Genomic DNA, 18796 nt, shown 5'->3' on the forward strand with positions numbered 1-18796 from the left:
ATTAGCCATATGTCGCACAGCGGTCCGCTGTGAGCACCGTCCAGCAGAGAGCCAGGAACTTAGCATCAGCAAGAGCTTAAGGCGCTTTCACACCTGCCTCGTGTAGTTCAGTTGAATCGCACTAGAGTGTGTTTGCCTCTTGGTGTGGTTCGTTTGGGCAGGTGAGAATGCAGCAATCGGACCAAACAAGTGTACCAAGACCACCTTGATGAGGTGTTCTCGGTACCCTTTCAATCCAACTCTGGAGCGGGTTGTTTGTGGTGAAAATGTGATCGACCTCGAACCGCACCAACTATATGTATTCTGTCTGTCTCCTGTAGTCAGGTGTGTCCTCCAGTCTGAGATAGTGTCTCCTGTAGTCAGGTGTGTCCTCCAGTCTGAACTAGTGTCTCCTGTAGTCAGGTGTGTCCTCCAGTCTGAACTAGTGTCTCCTGTAGTCAGGTGTGTCCTCCAGTCTGAACTAGTGTCTCCTGTAGTCAGGTGTGTCCTCCAGTCTGAACTAGTGTCTCCTGTAGTCAGGTGTGCTTTGCAACCTGCGATGCGGCAGAACATACAAACCGTAGCAGCTTGCAGTGTTTCTTTCACAGAAATAGACTGCGGTCAAGCTCGCCGTCCATCACTCGTATCTCCGTGGTCAAACCAGCCAGCGCTAAAGTTGGAGACGCTGGCAGAGCAGAGTGAAGTCTCGGTGACCAGATCAGATGTAGTAACGTCTCTTGCAAAACAATGTCTGATTATTTAAATGAAATGAGCTGGTTTGACCACGGATATGCAAGAAATAGTCACTAGTCCAGAACACAGGACCTTCTTCTTGTATTTACTTTCTTGCTCCCGCCCCCCAGACACATCCGACCAATAAGCCGAGTGAAAGTTCCCGCATGATTTGTAACGACGCATTTTGGAACATTTGGATTTTTGTACGTGTGAAACCAAACCAAACCAAACCCAGGGGAAATCACCATAAGTTCACAAACTCACCAACTGATTAGGACCAAATCAAACAAACTATAGGTGTAAAAACGCCCTAAAACTACTTTGTTAATCGTATAGAGAGAATGTCCTCACAGCCGGTTGTTTATTTAGCTTGGTTCCTTGCCCTCTACACAAAATAAAATAAACACCTCCTGTAAAGGGATTTAAACCTTGAAGGTGTTGCAATCAGTCCATTGTTACACGTGAGACAGGGTTGCTCATTCAGTGGAAGTAGTATCGGTTTATTTTATTAGTAGCTCTTCATTTGAAAATAAGAGTTGTTGGAATTCACCATTTTGCCATATACTTTCAAATTTCACTTATAATGTGCGTTTTGCAGGCTATTGTAAAAAAGTATTGCTCTATTGTCACGTAACCTCTGTGTTTGGTCTTTTAAACACCACACTACAGTGAACTTGTTTTATTTATAGTAACATAATATTATTTATACAGTATATCTTGTAGACAGGGTGGGATTTGTAAAAAAAGCGGGGTGGGGGGGTGTTTTGAGCATGCACAACAAAACAAAACATGCAAGAATTAAATCCTCCTTTCAATACATATATAGTGCCACTTGGTCAGCCATGCCAATATCCAATGCAAAATAATGTCAAAATGAAATACATTAATTTCATAAACACTTCATTTCCTGCATTTTGGTGAATTTTTATGCACATATTTCTTTTTTCTGAATCAATATGCCTGAAATATCTTTACGTAAAGGGAAACATTACAATCCAAATATAAAAACATAACAGAATATATTGCAGTAAGGCTCTCAGGCTTTCTGTATTGCTTTCATTTATTTATTCTCCTGTAGATCGACTTTTCTAATTATATCTGAGTCAGCACACATGTAGCTTAGGCACCATTTATTCTTCCCTCCTCTTTTGCATCTTTTGATGAGGATGTAACCTCCTTAAATGTGCACATGACAATTATTCACCTCAATGATACATTATTCATTTAATTTATTAATAAACCCCTGGACTGTAATATTTCAGATGTCTGAGCAAGATTTCTGCCCATGTTCAAAACAAAATATAACTCATACCATCTGTGTTCTCTGAGGTTTGGAGGAGTCGTGATATTTTGGGAAAAATAAAGTCACTATATTTCAGAAAATAATCTACCTGCACCGTAGTCTGCTGTGCATTACGTGATTGCTCTGCTGATACGGTAGATCTCAGACCTCCTGACAGACTCAGAGCCCCGTTTGAGACTCTGGTCTCTGGATGAGTAGTTAGTAGAACTGCTTAGAAGTGGACTTTTCCTATAACTACGTTCCTATAACTACTTGGTCGGAAAGCGGCTAAAATTTAGGGAAGTGGCAGTATGCTGCTCTACATCGGAGGTGGAAACCCGAAACTATGGCTGAAGTACTCGTAGCTCCAACGCGACACATCTGCCGCAGAATGTCAACAGCAGAGCGCATCCATAAACCTGAAGCTCCCCAGCTTTTTACAGCAAGAGTGGACACTATGCGACGTCTGGTTTCATATTTGTCAGTCAACTTTTCAAAATACATTTGGGGTTACACTCAAATCATTCAGGGCTGAAGCCCCCACCCCCTAAAATGTTTGGTGCTGAAGGAGACGGAGGGCGTGTTGTGGACCTGAGGAGGCGGAGCTGTGCTCCAATTTAACCTCTGTCTTTTTAGTTAAGTGAAGATTCAGCCCCTCCCTACCCTACAACAAAGCAAAGCTCAAACTGCAGCTGCAAAATTATTATTGGGGTATGTTGTTCCAACAGATTCTCACTCCCATTGCATAAAATATGGACTCTTGGTCAGGTGATCTTTGTCGTTGTTATTGATGCTAAAAGTCTCCTTTGGCGTCATATAACGCGCTTTATCTAATCGCGCTTCGTCGGGACTATTGATGCAGTTATGTTAAGGAAAAGGTCGTGGGTGGGCTTACGTTTCTGTGATACGCTGGAAGAACGGGACGGTTGGGTTTAGGAAAAGAAAAAAGAAAGTGACGGTTGACTTTAGGAAACATGACACACGGGTCATGATCCCCGGTCTCCTGGGTGTAAGTCCTGTGTTTGACCCATCCACCCCCTCAACCAACCTCCCTATGCAGAATTTCCCCCTTACATACTACTCTCTACCGTAGTATCTCTTAGTGCTATGTCATCTTCAAACCTCATGGAGCTGCTGTTCTCCCCGGTACCTTCTACAAACACGCTGAAGGGCGATTTGTTTGTCGCCTCAGAAGCTGACAGCCACTGTCCAAACATCCGTATTTTATGAGTTCGGAGTGAGAACAGGTTGAAGATTCAGCCCCATCACCACCCAACAACAAAGCAAAGCTGAAACTGCAGTTGCAAAATTGTGCGATTTCTCAAAAGAGACAATGATGAAAACCAGACCAACAAAAACTCCACAGTCCACAATTTGCAACTAACCAATCAGAGATATTAAATGAGAGACGGTTTACCAGTGTTGGTCATCTTACTTTAAAAAAGTAATTAGTTACAGTTACAAATTACTTCTCCCAAAAAGTAATTCAGTTAGTAACTCAGTTACAACATTGTAAAAGTAATTAGTTACTCAGCAAAGTAACTGAGACGTTATTTTTTATGTTCTATAACGCTATTACGTTCTATAACATCTTTAACATCTTTAACGTCAAAGATGTTTATATTAACTGATTGAAGAATAAAAATACTATATACAGTATTTTAGAACATTTGGTATTTAGGATAGGTCTGAATTACTCAGACTCCACAGTGGACAGGGGTAGCATGTTTTCAACAACATACCTTGCAATTTATGTGTTCAGCTCGGCCTTGGTCACCTGTTGCTGACCCGAAAAATCGAGCCTTGCTTGTTTTAACAGAGTGGCTCCGTCTCCTTGCTGGAGCTCACGCTAGCTGCATTTGGGCTTGAACTTGGGTTAGCAGCAGCAACAAATGTCCTGTTAACATGTGGGGATGTGAGGGGCTTCATAAGATTGGAGTTATTTGATAAAGCTTATAGATAAGGAGTGAGGAGTTGCAGTGTTCACCTAACTGGCCAACCTGCTTCTCTTCATAATTGTTAGATTAATAACATATAACAAAAGTAGAGGGAGGCAGGCCAGCACAGCCCGATCCGGCAGGGGAGAGTTCAAAGCCCGAACAGGCTACCTCTCCTTATGACCTGTCTCTCTTAGTTACGCTGTTATAGTTATGCTGTTATAGTTCTAGACTGCCGGGGGACTTCCTTCCTTTGACACACTGAGCTGCTCTCTCCTCTCCCTTTCTATTACTATTACTACCATTTGTGTGTATCCCGTCCCAGAAATGCTTGTTACTAATTCTAGCTTCTGGGGAGTTTACTCCCCGGAGTCCTTATGTTTTTTCCCCCAGCGTATTTCCTTGGAGAACGTTGGCACCAAGGTCCTGGTTCCAGCTGTCTCCATGGTCCTGCTGCACTCCCTGCTGAGCTCAGCGGTGCCCTGCAATGTCAGCTTCCTGCTGAACCCTGCTGCTTCCTGCTGAACCCTGCTGCTTCCTGCTGAACCCTGCTACTTCCTGCTGAACCCTGCTGCTTCCTGCTGAACCCTGCTGCTTCCTGCTGAACCCTGCAGCTTCCTGCTGAACCCTGCTGCTTCCTGCTGAACCCTGCAGCTTCCTGCTGAACCCTGCTGCTTCCTGCTGAACCCTGCAACTTCCTGCTGAACCCTGCTGCTTCCTGCTGAACCCTGCTGCTTCCTGCCGAACCCTGATGCTTCAAAGTCACTGTTCCATTATTAATGTGACTATTATTGCCACTGTTCATCACCCCCCCAACCGGCCCGTCAGACACCGCCTACCAAGAGCCTGGGTCTGTCCGAGGTTTCTTCCCAAGAGGGAGTTTTTCCTCGCCACTGTCGCACTGCTTGCTCTTGAGGGAATTACTGTAATTGTTGGAATTGTTGGGGCTTTGTAAATTATAGAGTGTGGTCTAGACCTACTCTATCTGTAAAGTGTCTCGAGATCACTCTTGTTATGATTTGATACTATAAATAAAATTGAATTGAATTGAGTTGCTTGAGGCATACGTGGATATAGTCTTTTTTCCTGGGCGTAGCGTGCATGTTACATAAACATTCTCGTCTTTAATTTCAATGAGCGAGAAGTAGTGCCGGTACTTCCAGTTCCAGAACGCTACCTTTGAATGTCCCTGGCTCATTGCCATTGTCTCTGTCTTGTGTTTAATGGTAGTCAGAGCGTGCAGTGAGACAGCGTGAGCAGGGCATCCGCCCACCCAGCCAATCATCATCGCATTTGCAATGGTGTCATCATACCCCCCCCACACACACACACACACTGCTCTCTCCAGGCAGCTGATGTGCAGACACCTTCACCTCGCGCTTAATTCAACCAAATTGTAGTACCGTGCCACTTTACATTCTCAGTAACGATAACGGCGAAAAGTAATTAATTAGATACTCCGTTACTGAAAAAATAACACCGTTAGTAACGCCGTTATACTAACGCTAGTAACGCTGTTACTCCCAACACTGATAATAACCCGTTTTAAATGTTTGCCGTTTGACAGTGATGGTTAATGATAGGAATGCACTTTTTTTTTTTTTTAAACCTGGCACTGAAACAAGTACACAAATTGCATCTTGTGATAAAACAGGGTTCAAATGTGTCGTACATCATTACAAATCTGGCAAAAAACAAAATAATTGGCAAAAACTGAGACATATTGTGAACCATGGGCTAGATTTACTAACACTAGCGCAGGTTTAGACCTGCTTTTAAGAGGCGGAGAATTTCCCCCGCAGAATAGAGACGCGCTCTTACTGACAGTCTTTGTAAATACCACAGAATATATAATTAGGCGCACTTTGCGCTTATCCTCCCACCTTTTTGGGTGGAACTCCCACTTTCCCCACGACCCTCCCACGAACGCATATTGAAAGCGCAACTTGTCTCTTCTCGCTCATGTGGAGGACAATCTGCGGACAATCCCATGTGTTTATACAATTAAGGGATGCAACATGTTGATCCACTTTTAATCCATGACAGCTTTTGGAAATGTTAACATGCATGAATCTCGGCTGATTACAGCACTGTTCTTTGTGAAACAGAAAAGAAAGTATTTGATACTCCAAAAAAAAGATTTTTGGTGGAATATCATTAAGCAGTCACTTTGAAAGCAGTGGAAGCATCATGCAAGGATGTCAAACACATTGTATATGTTAAATAGCACTTTAAACCACCTTGAAAAATCTCCCCCCAGCAACTGTTTCAACTTTAAAGTGTCAACAATGGATCAGAGTGGTGGTTTTTCATGAGGTTTTGGAAACCACACTGTAATGCATCGATCCATTTCAAAGCGGGATCATTTAAAGAAGTGAAACAATGACAGAAAGCTCAGTGGGGAAGTTGACAAGCAACAAAAACATGTGCAGATGTGGGGGAAAATATGAAATGTACAGTCTAGTTCAGTGGTTCTCAACCTTTTTGGGACCAGCGCCCCCCTATGAAATAAGATGTAGGCTAATTGCCCTGAATATTAATGACTAGATCCTATTATTGTAATGCTAATTATTATTGTTGTCCCCTAATACTGTATCTGAAGTCTCTTTTATATAGACCTTAGTGGTCCCCTAATACTGTATCTGAAGTCTCTTTTATATAGACCTTAGTGGTCCCCTACTGTATCTGAAGTCTCTTTTATATAGACCTTAGTGGTCCCCTAATACTGTATCTGAAGTCTCTTTTATATAGACCTTAGTGGTCCCCTAATACTGTATCTGAAGTCTCTTTTATATAGACCTTAGTGGTCCCCTACTGTATCTGAAGTCTCTTTTATATAGACCTTAGTGGTCCCCTAATACTGTATCTGAAGTCTCTTTTATATAGACCTTAGTGGTCCCCTAATACTGTATCTGAAGTCTCTTTTATATAGACCTTAGTGGTCCCCTAATACTGTATCTGAAGTCTCTTTTATATAGACCTTAGTGGTCCCCTAATACTGTATCTGAAGTCTCTTTTATATAGACCTTAGTGGTCCCCTAATACTGTATCTGAAGTCTCTTTTATATAGACCTTAGTGGTCCCCTAATACTGTATCTGAAGTCTCTTTTATATAGACCTTAGTGGTCCCCTAATACTGTATCTGAAGTCTCTTTTATATAGACCTTAGTGGTCCCCTAATACTGTATCTGAAGTCTCTTTTATATAGACCTTAGTGGTCCCCTAATACTGTATCTGAAGTCTCTTTTATATAGACCTTAGTGGTCACCTAATACTGTATCTGAAGTCTCTTTTATATAGACCTTAGTGGTCCCCTAATACTGTATCTGAAGTCTCTTTTATATAGACCTTAGTGGTCACCTAATACTGTATCTGAAGTCTCTTTTATATAGACCTTAGTGGTCCCCTAATACTGTATCTGAAGTCTCTTTCCCGAAATTCAGCCTTGGTGCAGAATTACAGCCACTAGAGCCAGTCCCACAATGAGCTTTCCTTAGGATGTGCCATTTCTGAGTCTGTAGCTATTGAGGAGGAGAGAGGGGGGGGCAAGGTGGAGGGTGGGGGTGTGGTTTTGACCAACAGCCACTTTGCTCGTTTGAAAGCCATGATGTCTCTCTCTCTCATGGGTGGGCCAAATTCTCTGGGCGGGCAAAGCAGAGAAAGGGGAGGTAACCTTTCCCCTTATGACCTAATAAGGAGAAGATTCCTGATTGGTCCATCAGAGCTTTCATTTTCTCAAAGGCAGAGCAGGATACCCAGGGCTCGGTTTACACCTATCACCATTTCTAGCCACTGGGGGACCATAGGCAGGCTGGGGGAACTCATATTAATGTTAAAAAAACTCATAAAGTGACATTTTCATGCCATGGGACCTTTAATATAGATTATAAAGTTCACGACAAGACCGATTCACAACGCTGCAGTACGGAGTTTATATAAGATGACACTCTGACGTCCCGTTCCGATGAAGACAGCACGGCACAAAGCCTAAAGAAACACTAAAGAGAAGAAGAGTTACGATGCACCGTCTCGTCCAGTTGCAGTGGTGTAAACTGGCAGCTTTTAATGTTGCAGACCACTGTTTTTTGCAAGCAGTTTAAAATGTAAACTCTTATTGTTGTGAACCTTTGGTGTAAACTCGCCTTAAAACAAATGCCCCCCAAAGGTACCTCAATGCCCCCTTTCCACAATATTGCTTCCAGCACCCCCCATCATCCTCTGTTGAGAAACACTGGTCTAGTTGCTTTGCTGCCCAGATATGAGATGCAGACTGTAAAACGGAGCAGGGACAAGAAAATATCAAATGATCACAGCATTTTCTCAGTAGAAAGATTTGATAATCCCAGGTGATTTGCAGGTTTAAGTTTAGATTTCAACTGCACTTAAATGACATATTTCAGTATGAAGTAGATCCTAACTCTGTTCAACATGTGAGTCAACAAAATCTTGTCTAGACTCAATTTTATCAGCGTCTAACAGGCACGTACCCAGTACTTAGCAAGGTCCACATTTCTTTTTTATTTCCCTAAATAAATCTAAATCTAAAATCTTGCGCATTTTGAGACGTTTGGAGAACAACTATTGCGTAAAAGTAGCTTCAAATGCGAGACTAGTTGACACTTTACCCAAAAACCACCACATTGACCAAAGATCGTGTCGTTACGACAAGATAATCCACTTCCCCGCCCTCTCAGTCACCCACTTTCAACAAGCAAACATGGTGATGATGATCGGACAGAGGAACAAGTCGTGTCTTGGCGTTATACAAGTTTATTCTAGGCAGCTAAATTACTTCTTTTTTTGGGGGGTGGGGGGAGATTAATACCAAGGTCCGTACCTCGGTTTCCTCATGGTGTCTAATGTTTCTCCTCAATCTGGATTTAGATGTGATATTAACTAGTACTACAGGCAAGAGGTGAAATATGTATTTTTGATTTGGGGGTAAAACCGTCCCTTTAAAAGGACAGTTCACAATTTAAAAAGTCTACGCCAAACGCCAAACAACTAGTCTTAAAAGAATAGTTGTTTGGCGTCATTATTCCTAATGTTGAAACTAGCTATTAAAAGATCCCTTACTAGCTTAGATATCTGAAAAAAAATATTAGTTTGAATTGCACAAAGCTCCAGCGAGTCTCATTTCAATCCACAGCACTGCAGAGGAGGGTGTGGCTAGTCCACACAGCTTTCTGGGATGAGAGAGAAACGTGCTCTGGTTTATTGGCATGTCTTTAGACCAATCACAATCGTCATGGGCAGCGCTATTCGCCGCACAGAGCCACGGTGCCTCTGCAAAATAGCCTAGGGAAGGAACTTGTTTTTCATGTGAAAAATATGACTACTGTATTCCTGCATCATTGGACTTCTGCCGTAGGTTATTATACTCAAGAGTTAATAATATTAAAGGTGCCCTGCCATACAAAACTGTGTTTACTTGCATTTTTTTAAATGTGTTAGGTCCATATGTGTGTGTGTGTTATGTGGTGAATGTGAAAATGAAGTGCTACCTCCTCTGTCAGCTCTAGACACTGAACAGAAATAAGCAGAGAAATCAGACCAAACACAACAGCTGGTCATTCTGACATCACACTGCCTGAGCTCATTACTATTCATGAGCTCGCCCAGTTGTGCTGGGTAAAGGATGTTGATAGCAAGGCTCTCATTGGCTTGCTGTTAGCCAATCAGAGCCAAGCAGCTTAGCTCGTTGAATATTAATGAGAACTGGCAGAAATCGAGCTGAGTCTTCCTGCAGGCTTTCTCTACCACGCTAGAATGGCTTGAAAAAAGGTAACCAAGGTTACAGAGTCCATGGTAGACCTTCAGACATTACCACAAAGTCATGAAATATGTGTGGCAGGGCACCTTTAAGAGGTATGTTTCTTTGTGGGGGTTGAATGTTACATGTTACTGCTGCGTCTTTAGTTTGTACTGCACATGGTGACTGGTGACTTTTTTAATAGGCCTACTTAAAGCACAGTGGCTGTTGATCATAATCAAGTCGGTCCAGATTTTCTTTGTCCGGCTATTTTCCCATCTAGAGGTCGAAATGAAGTTGATCTTGAGAATGGAAGATCAGGTCCTGGAGGGACGGCAGATTCTCCTGAACCACTCGTACGTATAGCTAAGAAAAGTAATTTACTGTAATTTGAATGTATTCCACGTATTTATTAGGCTACTGTATCAACACATTCTCACTCCCATGTGGTAAAATATGGACGCTTGGTCAGGTGACCTTTGTCGTTGTTATATGACGCTAAAAGTCTCCTTTAGCGTCATATAACGCGCTTTATCTAAACGAGCTTGGTAGGGACTACTGGCGTCCCTTTAGACGCAGTTATGTTAAGGAGAAGGTCGTGGGTGGGCTCACGTTTCAGTGACACGCGGGACACTTCAGACCAGGCACGGTGCCAGGATTCCAGTTTTGGATGGGCCAGACCAATTGTGGGTGGGCCTTAAATTAAAAACGTTATCAAATCCCTGTTTAACCTAATAAAAATGACTGGCTAATATACTGTTATATTATATATATTATATGTGCTTACATAATAAAGATTGTAATAGCTTGATGCTATTTATATGTTGTTGCATTGTGAAAAGTTTCGGTGCAAAGGACGGACCTATCCGCGATCGCTCTCCTTGGTTCTGCCCAAAAGAAGAGCGCTTTGGACTCTCCATTACCACCATACCTGGCTGGGCTATAGCACATCTCTCCTAACCTCAGGCCTATCGACTGTAAAAGTGGTCAGGAATCTAATATTTCCCCAAAACATAGTTTAATTCTGCTCGTATAACATGAGGCCGAATATTTCACAATTCTTTTCAACTGTTTTATGTTTTCAACAATATACAGATCAACAACACTGCCTGACAGTTTAAATCAATACTCGGCCACAGAACGTGTTCATTGACAACGTCATCTGTCATGTAAAACAAGACTCACGTTATTTCCTTACTTTAGTGTGATGATTCATGTTAAAAACATGTTTAACAAAAATAAATAAATCGTCTAGCCCTGAAGCATTATTGGCCATAACAAGAGAAAACCATGAGGGAACAACAACTTGACAACAGTAACAAGCTGTTATAGAAATAGAACTGCGCCTGCAGCTTCTGTAGCGGGTTATGAATTGATTATTTTAATCCATATATCTCATATAAAGACATAATACAATACAGGCAGAGTAGCCACATACCTTACTGTTATCCTCTGGGGGTCTTACACAATTAAACTCAGCAGAAGAAGTGACCGGATACTTTAGCACTGGTTGAGTTGTGGGCTCATCCACGGAAGACCGACCCACATCCACAGGGCTATATCCATAGGGGCTATATCATCCACTCGCGAGGCAGAGGCAAAGGCACTAGCACCAGCGCTGGTCGCGCTAACCGCGCTGGCTGCCCTAGCTGCGCTGGCCGCGCTAGCCGCGTTAGCATCCTGCGGTGGCCGAGACAAAGACGTGCTCGGCGTTGTGGATCTCAGCTCTCCTTCATCTCCTGGTTGCAGCGATGACTCTGAGACCGCTCGTGCACGTTTAAGGTACCTAAACAACGACTGTTGCAACCTTGTCCTTTACTGGAAATGATTTTCACACTCTCAGATAACTGGGAGCAAGCCTAGCCTAGCCTAGCCTAGCATACCTACAAGCTACATCCAATCCGAACCTCACTGTCTGCTGAACTTGCGCAGAAACATAAAAATAGACATGACCAGTTTTTTTAAATTGTTTTTGAAAACTAAACATTTAGACAATTTTAGCACAAATTATGAGATTATTTGCCGATTTTTAATAATTCTTCACCAAATTATAATATATTAATTAATTAATGTTTTTTGAGGAAATGTTTTGGGTGGGCCTGTTGAAAAATGGGTGGGTCTAGGCCCGTCAGGCCCCCCCATAACGCCGTGCCTGCTTCAGACACTGACAGCCACTGTCCAAACGTCCGTATTTTACAAGTTCGGAGTAAGACTCGGGAAGGAACTTGTTTTTCATGTAAAAAATCCGTCAGTTATCTGGTCAGCGAGGCAACTTTAAAGTAAAGATCGTAAAGCTCTGGCAGGTTTGCAGTGAGATTTTAGCCCAACAGTAGTTTTTACGTCTGTCATCTTACATCTGGGGCTGCTCCACACTAGAGCTTAGATCAGGCCCAAAAAAATCAAGCCCGATCCTACCCGAGCCTCTGCACATTATGTCTGAGCCCGGCCCGGCCCAACACATTAAGCCCGAGCCCTTATTTAAACCCGACAATTTTTTAATATGTGGGCCGTTATAACTGACGTTTAGAAGGGCTATGCTTAGAGGAGTACCAAAAGAGAGACGTTGAAGGCTGACTATCATCTGTCCTGCCATGGCGAGCCTGCTTCATGTGTCTGTTCATCGTCCCCGTGGTTTTTGTCGTCATAGGCGAGCAGCGTGCCGCACTTAATGCACTCGACAACGCCAACACATATGTTGTCACTGGCCTTGACTTGTTTAAAATAGTTCCATACCTCCGACTTTCCTCCAAACTTTTCTCAGAGTTAATTTAATCTTCAAGCTCCATGCTGCACTTAAGCTCCACCATACAGCCCAGCAGGCCCGGTGTGATGCGTGCGAGTGGAGGAGATTATGATTATGGCATAGCATTCTCCCCACCCAATTAGGCTAATAAAGTAATGATTAGAAAAATACAGGTGTTTGATCAAGGGCCCGGTCCGGCCCGAGGATAGTTGGGGAAAATAGTTTTGGCTCGGGCTCGGGCAGAGAATCTAAACTCTACTCCAAACTGCTCGCCTTTCATCTGTTAGTGGTTCCACAGGAAGACATAAATGATCCTAAACCGCAAAGTATTTGGGAAAAGGCCGTTTCCTTCTGTAATCCCTTCAGCTTTCCAAAAATAAGTATATTGAACATTTCCTGATATTGCCTTATAATTTAAACAACTTTTTTTAGGCCAAGGACCCCTTAGCTCAGGGGTGTCAAGCATACGTCCCATGGGCCAGAACCGGCACGCCAAAGGGTCCAATCAGGCCCACTGGATGACTTTGCAAAGTGTGAAAAAAGTCATTAATTCCTATTACAAATTTACCACTTTAATCTCAGAGAATATCCGAGTTCTTTTAAGTAAATTTACAACTTTAATCTTAGAAATTCTGAGTTCTTTCTCTGAATATTACCCCTCTCTCCCGGGTCTGTAGCATTATTATTTTTCCTACAATGGCTTGAGAACAGTAACAGAAGCAACTTGCATTTGCCAACATCCAGCTGACAAGAAACTCTGGCAGATCAAGTTTCTGATCTTTCTGGAGTGGTTTACTGGTCTGGCCCACTTGAGATCAAATAAGGGGGATGTGGCCCATGAACTGAAATGAGTTTGACAACCCTGCTTTAGCTGAAATAGTGTATGTATGTTCTCTGTGTACAGCAGTAGTAGTAGTATGTTCCCTGTGTACAGCAGTAGTAGTAGTAGTGTAGTAGTGTGTGTGTGTGTGTGTGTGTGTGTGTGTGTGTGTGTTTGTGTTTGTGTGTGTGTGCACGTACTACATGCCACCAATGCCTAAGTATGTCCCACATGGGCATACCCCAGTCAAAACAAAAGGCTACCACTGACACACACAGACAGACACACACAGACAAACAGACAGACACACACACACACAGTCACACACACACACAGAGACAAAGTCAGGGATCAGGGTCTTGTATCACTAACATAAATAAAATAAAATAATTACAAAAGCTGCTGCATGAAAACAGATTTCACAGGAAGCAGGATACTACAGTGCATAAAAACACATCCAATTTTCTGCATAACCTGATTGTTCAGATTAATTTGGCTTCTACAGTGCATGTCAACGGACTGATACACTCAGACTGCTCAGACAGAAAACCGCTCAACTGTTCAAAAGATCATGCTTCACGTATGCTTATAGCAGTACAAAACTCCTGGAGCAACGGGGGCTCAACACCAGAGACAGAAAGAAAAACACAGAAAATCTCAAGCATTACGGCTCATGATCACAGCAAAGGATGCCAAGTGTCCTTAGTGTACAGGACAGATGGACTTTAATGTACTTTCTACAACAGAAAGTGAGCAGCAGTACGTGTTTCCCATCTGGACATAGTTGAAAGTTCAGAGGAAGATTACATATATTCCTCTGATGCTCTGAATCATCTTTGCTTGATGCCGAATTTGAAATCAAGGCTTAAGTTGCCTTTTCTATTTCTATTTTCTAATCAACTAACAACAGAAATTTTTAACAATTTTGTTTGGTCATCCAAGTGTGATAATGCTTGTGTTTTCTTCCCGTCGACAACTTTTAGTTTTTCTGGGTCCAAATTTTAAATAAAAACTTTTAGGTCGTCTTTTTTGACACTTTTTTCCAAGTTTTTTCGGCACTTTTTTGACATTTTTGTCACTAATTTAATGTTCTTTTATCTTTATTTTTTTTTTTCAAATGCTATAAAATGAAATAAAATACCCAAATTCGATAAAAGTAGTGAACTTATTATTTACTTTACTTGTGAAGAGCGTTGTATGGAACCATATTAAGACAATTTGGTTAAAAGAAATCCAAATTTCTGATATAGAAACTTGGTGAAAATGGGTCACATTTGCCTCGAGGAAACAGGAGGGATAATAACAGATAAGTGATCGGAGGATGGAAGTCAGCTTGATGGTTGATTGAAGTCCTCCCTTTTTAGTCTTTAATCAACCATCAAGTTGCTGATTGAAATGACCTCGTTTACCGTTTCCCCAGCATTTCTCTACCATAGCTTCCCCGCAGGCACCAACAACACAATGAAATACAGGTTTGTTATGTTTCACTAAGCCCTATTAATACTGTCATGTATTACAGTTTAACTATATATATTTACAGTTACTGCTTTATAATGTGTTAAAGCTAAATCCTTAATTATTCTAACATTGTTATTTTTGTATAATTATGGACAAAGATTATACGAGTTACAACAACAAGAATGCATGGTCTTTATGTACTAGAATGTTAAGGCATACCCTATCTCACAATGTTAATGTAACGTGAATTAAATCAGTCGGGGAACTCATTTTTTAGATTATTTTTGGGGGCTTTTCCGCCTTTAATTTGACAGGACAGCTAGGTGAGAAAGGGAGGGGGGGGAAAGACATGTTTGTTTATTTATTTGATTAGGACAATGCACATTTCTGTAAATGCGCCAGTGTTAGCCAGATGTCTAATTTTCAACTGTAGTCCTAGTTGCCTAGCATGCATGTCTTAATGGTGGGAGCAGAGCACCCGGAGGAAACCCACGCAAGCACGGAGAGAACATGCACACTCCACAGAGAAAGGCCCGGAACGACCTGGTTTCAAACCCACAACCTTCTGCCTAATGCAGGAGATGCAGGAAATTATCACAGGTTGGACTCGAACCCTAGACCTCTGCGTCGAGGCATAAACCTCTCAGTATATGTGCGCCTGCTTTACCACTGACCCAACCCGGCTACAGGGGAACACTTTTTTTTATTATTACGACACCACATGAATGCAGCACAAACGCCCTATCTCGCAATGTTTTTGAAAGTGAAAAAGTATTTATTTTTTCTAACCCTTGTGTTGTCTTCCTGTCGACCTGCAACTTTTAATTTTTCTGGGTCAAAATTTTAAATTAAAACTTTTTTTTGGTCGTAACTATAGCAATATATATAGTATCTATAATAATAATATATAGTAACTATAGTCTTCATTTTTTTTACACTTTTGTTGTTTTTCCTGATGTTCTTGTTACGTTTTTTTAAGCTATTATGTTTTTGTCACTTTTTTTGATGTCTTTGTTGATTTCTTCTGTATTTTATTTGAACTTTTAGTTTTTTTCCCACGTTTTTGAAGCATTTTTTCACATTTTTGTCACTTTTTTTAATGTTCTTTTATATATTTTTTTTCAAATGCTATAAAATTAAATAAAACACCAAATTCAATGAAAGTAGTGAACTGATCATTTATTTTACTTGTGAAGAGTGTTGTAGGCAACCATCCACTTGACTTTTTTTTGACAATTTGTTTGAAAGAAACCCAAATCTTTGATATAGAAATTTTTTGAAAATGGGTCGGATTAGACCCAAGGACACCAGAAGGATTAAATCATATTTATAGTTCATTGTCACAAATTTTTAATCTCATTTTTAATCTCATGAGCAAGATGTCAGAAAATCTTTTGTGTGCAGTGTTCACTTTAACGCATTAAAATCTAAATAATATTCTGACTGGTTTTCAAGAGCAGTTTCACATTATTTAGCAAAAGCAGAAATACTTTCATTGGATCTGAAGCACATAAGATAAGATAAGACCTGTGTTTATCCGGAATAAAATAGTTAAAGTGAAACACACTATTTTTATTGCCTTTTATACAGAGTTTCCGTAAAACCTTTGGCTGCAGAGATGAATAAAAAGCACCGTAACATTTGATTGCTGTTTTAAAATAGTATAAATATATTTATGGCATTAAAAGTACACTTTGAGTACAATATTAAAGACTAAATACAACATCTAGAATAACAAGATGCTGCTAAAACTCTGAGTCCTGGAGTACTGAGTCCTCTAAATTATAGAGACTTTTATTGGTTCATTTTGACGAGGCTGCTGACACATGGATCCTTCAGCCTGCTGATAACGGACCGAGATCGTGCAGTGGATAGACAGAGCCCTGCAGCGTCGGTGCTGTGCTTCAGACAGAATCAGGAACAATATGTTCATATTTTCTGCACATGATGTAAAGACGTAAATAAATGAACTCACTTCAACTGGGATTTACTGCGGTTAAGTTTGTGTAAACCGCTCCGGATCGTCCTCGTTCCAGCCGTCTTCTCAGCGACTAAGCATAAAAACGCTCAAAGCCACATTGGACACATCGAACAAAAACGCTACATTTTGGCTTATCGGTGTCTAATTTGTTCATTCGTCCAAGATTTTGTTTTATTCGAATCTTCAGTAATGTGCATTGCAACCCACTGCACTTTCCAGGCTACAGCTGGGGAAATCCTTTCATAGCAGCTGGCACACAGGGGAAAATTGTTGAGATATTTTTTAAAGTTCACAGAGGACGATTTCCGCTTAACTCAGCAATTTTGTTCTCTGACATCCGAGATTAAGGCATGAGGACCGTAAAATAAGGGTGTTGTGAAATTCCCCGGACATGCTACAAGTGCTTGAGCCCTCAGATGTCTATGTGATGCACTTTCCTCGCCGTGCATTTCCATCACTCAAACGTTTGAACTTGACCAGATAGATCAAAATGTCTTTTTCGCCTTACCTGTGGTTTCGGGGTCAGCTGTGTGTCAGTCTGTCACGCTCTCAGTTTCTGGCTTTCTGTCGTTTCTAGAGTGAGTGGTTCTCTTTTCGCCCACCTTTTTCTTTTCTCGCCACACGTCTTTATTTCTCTGCCTCTTTTGTCCACCAGTCACAACTCTCTTTTCCTGTCGTCGCTCCCTTTTTCCCCACTTCACCTCTGATTTTGTGTTTTTTCTCTTCTTCTTTTTTTTTTTTGTACCTTGTTTCACTTCTTCTCTCTCGTGGTCTCTATTCCCCTTGTCTCTGGTTCTCTCTCTTTCTCCAAACCTCCTTTTATTCCCCACTCCTCTGTTTCTCTTTTTTCTTTCACTCTGCTTAAGTAGCAGTACCTTGCCTTGCTGTTGATAATGAAGACATACTGGGAGGTTTGCACTGGAGGCGGGACCAGCACTGCAGTGGGTTGGGGAATGGGAAAGGTCAAATATGCAGAAGATGGACTGATAAATGTGAACCAGACCCTACTGTGAAGTCTTGTTTCTGGTTGGTATTACCACTGGAGCCCATATCAGAGGGCCACATCGGCCTTTAAGGAAAATCCTTCCTTTCACCTGTTGGATCTGTCCGTGATGTCCAGTTATTTTGTGACTGTTCTTTTCCATTCGCTTTCCCTCAACCTGCCTTGGTTACTTATAGTTCTGTTTATGATTATTTTTCCCAGAATGCCATTCTGGGCAATCCGTGTATCATTCGTTCTTTTCATATTCAATTGAGATTCCAAAATCGGAAAATGAAAAAATGGTTCGTTATTTCGTTATTCGTTTACGAATCTGATACCAAAAAACGAATAACGGGTCATTTTTTGTACTTTCGATTCAATGCTCAGATCAAAAATAGGAAATGAAATAACGGGCCACGGGACCGATTTTGATTTTGATGTGAACCGGAAGTTACGGTCTTCTTCGTGTGTTGCACTTGGAAGTTTCCAAGTTTTTTTTATATACTGTCTATGGAAGTTTCCCGCAATTTGGAAAACAGTTAGAAGAAGCCTGGAAAACCTCAATCATGCAGTGATTGTAAGTTATTGAATCAGTATTTCTTAAGTAATTTCGTGTTGACACCATGGCCGCACTGGAACCATATGCTGATTTAATTAAAGATTTATTTGAAACTGGCAAGACACATGTAGAGATTTCCACAACGCTGCAGCAAATGGGTATCCAGCGATGTTCTGAAATGAGTGTGAGAAGATTCTGTGTTCAGCACAACCTTAAGTGAAAAAGACATGTATCGGACACAGAACTGGAGAGGGCTGTGGTTGGATCAATATATGAAGTAAGTTTTTTTATTTAGGTTTTCACATTTTATATCCTCCCGTCTTTCAAATGTTGTAGCGAATAACTGTATTTTTCTTAACAGACGGGCCCGTCTTAAGGCCGCAAGTTCATGACTGGATATCTGTCTTCAATGGGAGTGCATGCAGGAGAATGTCGAGTTGGGAAAATCCTCAGAGAGATTCATCAGCCATACCACAAATTCCGAAGTCAGGCAAGTCATATGCTAAGAATGAAGTAGGCCTACAGTACATGATGTTGCATGCATATAAGAATTTCTTTGATGTAGAAA

Source organism: Perca flavescens, chromosome 4 (genome assembly GCF_004354835.1).
Source record: "Perca flavescens isolate YP-PL-M2 chromosome 4, PFLA_1.0, whole genome shotgun sequence".
NCBI classification, from domain to species: domain Eukaryota; kingdom Metazoa; phylum Chordata; class Actinopteri; order Perciformes; family Percidae; genus Perca; species Perca flavescens.